Below are 8304 nucleotides of genomic sequence, written 5' to 3'. Positions count from 1 at the left end.
GGGAATGGTAGTCACAAACAAGATTTCACCACTGAATAATGTGTTGTGACTGTAGCAGTCTTATCTTTGAAATCAAAAAGGAAAATTACACCCCAAAATAGCTAAATACACAGGTCCAAAAAATGAAGGTTCTTTTTTTTTAACTGCCACAATCACTCTGAAGCACATTCATCTCCTTCAGCATCTCAAAGATGAAACAGATGCCCTGCTTAGCTAGATAATAAGTGGCACACATGCTGCACTGCTGACATCACAGGGCAGTATCTATGAAACTAGAATGCTGACTGTGAACTCCAGCTTCATTTTCTCGTAGGTCATCATCCTCTCATGAGAGAGCAGTTGTCTGAGCAACCTCTAAATCATGCTCACCCTGCACTGCCAAAGCTGAGTCTGTGACAAGCTCTGGAGTTGCAAGAGCAGGAATGGCCACAAACTGCAAGTGAGAGTCTCCAGTGACCTTCCAGCAAATCAGAAGAAGGGATTTTCAAAGATATTGTGACTTTTGGCATAACTGTCTTAGTACTGAAGGTTCTTCTTCTAGTGAAAACAATAGATTTTGCCTTCACTTTGCTCTCCTCACAACCACTTTTTTGATACACGACTTGAGGGAGACGTTTTTGCATACTAGGGACGGATCTCTATGCCAGTAAGGTCATTCTTGTAAGTAATTCTGGGTGAAACATGAAACATTATAATAGCACACGAGGTTTGGAAGTAATATCCATCTTTCATTGCACCATATTTCCTCTGACCAGCAGAATCCCATACCTGGTACACAAGGATATAGACCTCCATATCCAAGGTAGCTACATACTTCTTGAATTTACCTGTAAAGTGAAATTTTGTGAATGTTGTTTTTTCAGTATCATCATCCCAACCAAAATAAATTTGAACTCAACTTAGAGCTCTCCTTGGGCATCCATCATAATGCTTCTTCCAAAAATACCTCCACATCTAACCAACTGAAGCTGGGAAGGTGTGGAAGCAAAATTAAAAATCTTTTTGGATTTTTTTAAAGAGTTATTTAATTACTTAAAAGTCAGAGCTACACAGAGAGAGAATGAGAGGTAGAGAGGTAGAGAGGTAGAGAGGTAGAGAGGTAGAGGTAGAGAGAGAGAGAGAGAGAGAGAGGGGTCTTCCTTCCACTGGTTCACTCCCCAGTTGACCACAACAGCCAGAGCTGTGCCAATCCAAAACCAGAAGCCAGGAGCTTTCTCCAGGTCTCCCACATGGGTGCAGGGGCCCAAGGACTTTGGCAATTTTCAACTGCTTTCCCAGGCCACAGCAGAGAGCTGGATCAGAAGTGCAGCAGCCAGGACATGAACCGGCACCAATATGGGAAGCAAGCACTGCAGGTGGCTTTACCCACTGCACCATTGTGCCCGCCCTTGCTTGATTTTTTGATAGAAACACACAACACCCTATCATCTCAGGTCTTTTCTAACATTGGGCTCCTGCGGCCACTTTCTTCTCATATGCAAACTTATTCCTTTAAGATTTATTTTATTTATTTGAAAAGCAGAGTTACAGAGAGAGAAGGAGAGACACACAGAAAGAGCAAGTAAGAGAGGTCTTCCATCCACTGGTTCACTCCCCAAATGGCTGCAACAGGCAGGGCTAGCCCAGGCTGAAGCCAGGAGCCAGGAGCTTCTTCCAGGTCTCCCACATGGGTTCAGGGTAATACTTTGGTAATCCTCTGCTGCTTTCCCAGGTACAGGGAGCTGGATCAAAAGTGGAGCAGCCTGGACTCAAACCAGTGCCCATATGAAATGCAAGTACTGCAGGCAGCAGCTTAACTCACTCCACCACAGCACTGGTCCTACATGCAAACTTCTAATACTCTTACCATTAATGCCAATTCATATGTGCTTTCCATGAGCCTCTGTCTTTCATTCTGTAAACTGGAAGCCATCTGTCAATCTCACAAACTCTATACTTTTTCAATCCTCACTTCTTTCTTCCCTGGTGGGTATGAATGTTTATCTGCTTTTATAGTATGTTCCCAAAGATTTCCACAATACGTCCCATTCCCTGTACAGTTTTGTAACATGACCTGGACTTTCCAGCAAGAAGTGGCACAGTTGTTCTTTGTTTTTTCTTCTCTCCTTTATCTGACCTGCCCTTGTGATTGCTTTGAGCAATAAAGGCAGCATAAGTGACTGCCTTGAATTTCTAAGTCCAGAAATTATGAAGGAATAACAGTTTCTGCTTTTTTGCTCTGGGGGAAGCTAACTATCTCATAACAAGGTCAACTAGCCTGAATCACCTTACTGTAATGATGTCTAAGCTAGGAACATAGAGAAGCCACACAGAGACAGAGGTGCCTGGCCACCCACTGTATTTCAACCACCTAGCTAAGGAACCAGATACACAGTTAAAATAAAATCTATTGGCCTGCACCACGGCTCATAGGCTAATCCTCTGCCTGTGGCACCAGCACACCAGGTTCTAGTCCCGGTTGGGGTGCCGGGTTCTGACCCTGTTGCTCCTCTTCCAGTCCAGCTCTCTGCTGTGGCCCGGGAGTGCAGTGGAGGATGGCCCAAGTGCTTGGGCCCTGCACCCGCATGGGAGACCAGGAGAAGCACCTGGCTCCTGGCTTCAGATCAGCTCAGTGGCTGCAGCAGCCATTGAGGGGTGAACCAACAGAAAAGGAAGACCTTTCTCTGTGTGTCTCTCTCTCTCACTGTCCACTCTGCCTGTCAGAAAAAAAAATCTATTTTGGATATTCTATCCCCAGCAGATACTATATAGAACAAAAATATCCCATCTCACCAAGTACTGCCTGGATTGCAGAAACATGAGCAAATAAATGATTGCTGTTGTTTTAAACCACTGAGCTTTTGGGTGGCCTGCAATTCTATAATGGATAGCCAAAGTAGTTTCCCTTACTAGGGATGAGTGTGGACGGGTTCAGGGATTAGCTGGCCAGGATTCACATCTTCCTAGCATCTACTCAGACCTCAAGCCCTGAAACCTCAAGCATGTGACTTGACCTATCTGTTCTCAGAGTCCTCCTCTGAAATGGGAGAATAAGAACAGGAGAATCTGATACAATAATAGATAAAGGATATTTTAAATTAGTCCCATTTTAAAGAGGCTGCAGAAATGTCCCTTGCCCCTTCCACAGTGTGAGGATAGCAGAATGACAGCCATCTCTGATCCAGGAAACAGGCCTCCTCTGAGATTGAATTCACTGGAACTTTGGTGCAGGATTTCCCAGCTTCCTAATCTGTGAGAAACACATCACTGTTCATCAGCCACTCAATCTCTGGTGCCTCACTCAAGCAGCCTGGATGGACCAGGACACAAAGTCAAAATATTGAAGTGACAAAGCCAAGGCTTCCCAAAGCCACCAGCAGCTGGAAGAGGCCAGGAATGGTTCTTCCCTGTAGTCTCCAGGCAGAGTGTGGCCTACTGACACATGGACAACAATCTTGGGCTTTTGCCCTCCAGAACTGTAATACATTTCTGTTGCTGTAAGTCGCTCAACGTGTGGTAGTTTGGTAGACCAGCCACAGGAAGCTAATACAGAAAAACAGTCATTTCCTCTTCAACCAAACTCAAAACAATCCAAACCTCTGTCCTAAAACTTCCAAAAAGTTATACCCTGGGTCTGTCTTCAGTCTGTGTTAGTGATTATTCTGCTACTTGACAGCAAGCTACCAGGAAGCAGGATGCTTTGCATTATTCTTCTGTGTCAGCTACTGAACGTCGGTAGACCCCAGGGACGTGGAAGGCTTTAAAGCAGATTGGTTTAATGAAGAAATTGATGAATACCTTGGCATTGTATTTATTGAACGTGTAAATGTTCAGGTCCAATAAGAGAGGTTAGTCAAAGGATCTCAGGCTTCTGCCACAACCCAGGCTTCCTAATCAGAACCCAACCTCTGTGTCAATCATGTTAGCTTTTGAGGGTGATCACAGCAGTCTGCCATGATTTAGGGAAAACAGAATAGTCTATCATCAGAGACATACCACAGTTATCAAAGCAAATGCCTATCTCATTACATTAATGGTTTTCCATGCTTGCCTGGTTAAATAAACTGTGATATACCCATACACCAAAATCTTTAAATAATTGTTGTGAAACAATGAGGGGACATCTATATAGGACTATGGGAATAACTCTAAAGATACCTTTTTAAATACACAAAAAAGAAACTATGTGCTATGAATGAATGATCAATTTGTGTATGAGTGCGAGATGCAAATAGACTTCTACTCATAGTAATTTTTGAGAGAATAACCCAATCACAATTAGAAGAGTGAGCCCTGGGAATCTAAGTAGAACACAATTTACTGCACTATTGGCCTTCTCTGTTCTATTATGAATGTGTTTTTGCTTTTCTGACAGTAAGTTTTAAAACTTCTTTTAAAAGAGTCTCTCTTTTTGTAAACTGGAAACAACTCAACTTCTGGAAAGGGTCAGCATTTATTCCCTAGACAGCCAGTCTGACAGATGGAGAGTTACAGACAGGCTCCTGGCCCCTCCTGGAACAGCAGGAGGTGGCCTGGGAAGCTGAGGAAGACACACTAGCTCATTTGGGCTTCCCTGGGGCTATTCACTCATGCCCAGTTTAAAGGACTTCCCACACTGTTAAAATGAGGTAGCACTACCCTTACCTCCCTACACTGGGCTGCTACACAGCATCTGCTACATCCCACTAGGCTGGCTGATGCCAAAAACCTTGATCTAAAAACCACGTGTGTATAGGGTTTTTATTTTGTCTGAAAGTCACTGTATAAGCCAAGCTCTTTTCTGTGGAAATATATATATATATATATATATATATATATATATATATATGCAAGCTCTGAAAGGGGTCTTTATTATCTGCTTAGCAACAATTCGCTATAAATAAAAGTGCCCTGTTTTGCTCTTCTCACCATTCTCACAGCAATATTGTCCTTGCTGGAATCCCCATTTCTTATTTGCAGTGGGTCTGATGATTCTACAGCTTTTCTCTGAATGCAAATTAAGTTCACAGGGTTTTAAACAAAAGAAATGCTGCCTCTCTCCACACACATGCAAAGTGATCAGAGCTGCAGTATTCAGGCCTGCTACTGCATGAGCATGGAATGACTGTGTCCCCAAGGGTTCACGTGTGGAGAATTTTGTCCCCACTGTGGTGATGTGAAGAGGTGGTGTAGAATTCTTAAGACTTGGAGCCTTATGGGAGGTCGGTCAGTGGAGGCTCTTCCTCCAAGGGAGATTTAGTAATTCTCTTGGGACCTCAGTTTGTTTCTAGGAGAGTCAGTTATTATCAAAGGGCAAACCTGGCCTCTCCCCCACTCTCTGGCTTCCTGTCCTGCCGTGTGAGCTCTCCCTCTGGTATGCACTCCTGCCATGATGTGATGCAGCCTGGGGGCCCTTGCCAGAGCCAGAGTTCTGCTCTTTGGACTTTCAGCCTCCAAAACTGTGAGCTAAACAAATCTTTTTTCTTTATAAAAATACTCAGCCTAAGTTTTGCTTATTGTTGTTGCAATGGAAAACATACTAATACGATGTCTATATTTGTCTTACTCATATTTAATCCTCATTTTCACAAGTTATGCCAAATGAAGAGGATTTACTTTGGGATTCTTTCATTTGCACTCTGGTCTCACTAACTTCGGGCCTCTTTCACACCCACCCACTGTTAAAACCACATATTTGGTACTAATATCATTGGGCTTGATGTGCACCACTCCCACGATCTTCACTCCACTCTGAGAGGTAAGCACCATTCTCCCTCGCTGAGCAGTTGAGCAAACCAAGTTAGAGATGCATTCAAATTTATTTAGTTCAGAGAGTGAGTCACTAGAAAATAAAGGACTGTGTGTTTTAGAAATGGTGGTGGCTGCTTTGAATTGCCATTCGTATTTCCCTTCCTCCCTCCAAGGTTTCAGGAAGTGCACTCTATCAAGAACAAGGCCTTCCACGTTGGACAGTAAGTTGTTTTCCCAGTGATCCAAAGAGGTGAACAAGTATAATGAACGACTGATGGGTGGAGGGGTATTTGAGGGTTCCAGGTAATTATGGTGAAACCCTGGGAGGGGAAAGGAGTGCAGGTTGGATGTTCTGGCCATGTGTTCTCATGACATTAAGGCAGCAAGGATGCTGAGTCAGCAGGGACTTGCACCACACCTCGGAGAGATTCCTAACTATCTTCTTTCCTGAGTATTACGTATTTATGCATTGTCTTAGTCTGTTTTCTGTTGCTATGACAGATTTTCTAAAACTGAGTGACTTATAAAGGAAAGAATTTTATTTAGCTCAGTCTGGAGGCTGGAAGTCCAAGATTGGGCTGTCACTTCTAGCAATGTTCTCATGCTATACCAAAATATGGTGAAGAAGCAGACAGGCAAGTGGGCACATGAGGAAGAGAGACAAGCAAGAGGGTCTAGGGTTGCTTTTGAAATTTCACTCTCATGGTAAAGAATCCAGAATCAAGGGAAAAGCATTAGTCCCTTTGGATAACCTAATTTATATAGGAGATGACCCCTAAAATTTATATACCGGAATTTGGGGTGCCATACGATATCACCATGTGCTTATTAATAAATCCCCAATATTAATAAGCCTGAGAGGTTCTTGCCTAATATTTACAGAAAAATTCTAAATACCAGCATAAATAAACGAGGCAGCATGGTACAACTTAGGCTTTTATTTAGTGCGAAAGATGCATAGGAGAGTGAGAGCTTTATCTAAGAGAGAGAGAGGTAAACCTGGGTTCATACTGAGCACCAGGAACCAGCCACATGGAGGAGCATCTAGGTCAGGAAGCCTATGGCGGGTGGCCTAAAGGCCACGCACCCTGGGGGCACAGGGTTATAGCCAGCCTCCTCCTGGCAAGAGGCCAGGAAACAGAAGAGAAGGGCCAGACACTCCATGTCCCAGGCTTTTAACCCACTTCCAAATGGGAGTGGTTAATTAATCTGATTGGCTGGTGGGCGCCCAGGTGTGGCCAGGTCAGGGCATGAAGTCACACAGGGGCGTGGTGAAGGCGTGTCTTCCAGCTCACAAACCCAGTGGATTTCAACCTGTATGCTTGCCTACTTCATAATCATCTGTTAAGGACCCTACAGTGGCCTTCAAATTTCAACATGATTTTCAGAGGGGAAAAACCATATTCAAACTATAGACTGTATATAATTTAATGAAATGAACTGAGTCGTGAGACTTGAACCTTGAATACTATATCCTGGTTCTCTCTCTTCCCTCTCTTCTCTCTTTCTCTTCCCTCACTTTCTCTCTGTTTCTCTCTCTCTCTCTCTCTCTCTCTCTCTCTCACACACACACACACACACACACACACACTTCTGGGGTCATTGGCTCCTAAATACAGTTTTAAACTCTGCCGACTCTGATCAGACTTTAGCCTTCTCAACCTACAGTGCCTGCAAACCTCTGCCAGTCTGGCCCACATCAGTTTCACCAACATGGATCACACTGAATCATTTGAGCCAAACGTGCTCCTCAGATTTCCATGTCTATCAGTGGCAACACTGTTAATATCATCCCAGCTCATTCGATCCAAGTCACTCTCTGCTGCATGTACTTGGAGCATCCATGTGTCCTAGAGTTCCTGGAACAGTCCTGATCCTAAGCCTTCTGCTTTATTGTCTGATCACACGCCAGTTCTTGTCTCTTGACTTTGGATGGAGAAGACAAGAATACATAGCTATGGTATTCACCAATAAGCCGGCATGGCAACCATTTCCCTCCTTATACCCTCTCGTCTGATCTTATTTCTAGTTACCATTGCAAGAATTCCCAATATCTCTCCCAGGTTAGGAGTAACATCACTCCCTTCATTTCATTTTCACCACTCTACCAAACAGATACGCCAGAAATAATTCTTTGTCTTCTTACTTTCTCAAGAAAACTGAACAAAACAAAACCCCCAGTGCCTTTCATTTTTTAATCAAATAAACGTACCCTTTTCATTCTGCACTGCACACGACCCCTCTGATTTTTTGTCTTCCTGAAGCATTGTGATACTCAGTTTTAGTACTTAACTTCCAATGCTTAAAGTTGTTTCATTATTTAAATCTCATTTGTTCTGACAAATTTTTAAGACACCTGAAGACAGCTTTTCAGCTGTTTTTGGATGCTTCAAGTCATGTCAGCTGGTTTCAGACAAATAATAGCTGTTCAAAATTCTTTATGAAATGGAATTTCATTGTATACCTAAAATATAAAATACGTGTGTGTGTGTGTGTCCTAAGCCAGTTCCGTCTACATTTACCATCTTTCTTAAAAGGGATTAACAGTAAACATTCTTTTCCAGAACAAAATGACCATGTGAGAAGGTTTTATGA

At 43.2% G+C, this 8304-nt stretch overlaps 1 pseudogene; it reads right to left on the bottom strand.

Moving 5' to 3' along the window:
• Positions 1–250: 250 nt before the first annotated feature.
• LOC149122947 (GTP-binding nuclear protein Ran-like) lies at positions 251–923 on the bottom strand (annotated as a pseudogene).
• Between the last annotated feature and the right edge of the window lie 7381 nt (positions 924–8304).

This window comes from Oryctolagus cuniculus, chromosome 12, assembly GCF_051225735.1.
Source record: "Oryctolagus cuniculus isolate XC-2025 breed Fujian yellow rabbit chromosome 12, ASM5122573v1, whole genome shotgun sequence".
Taxonomy (NCBI): Eukaryota; Metazoa; Chordata; class Mammalia; order Lagomorpha; family Leporidae; genus Oryctolagus; species Oryctolagus cuniculus.
Note: the sequence above shows the minus strand (reverse complement) of the source record. Positions and strands in the feature narration are given on the sequence as shown.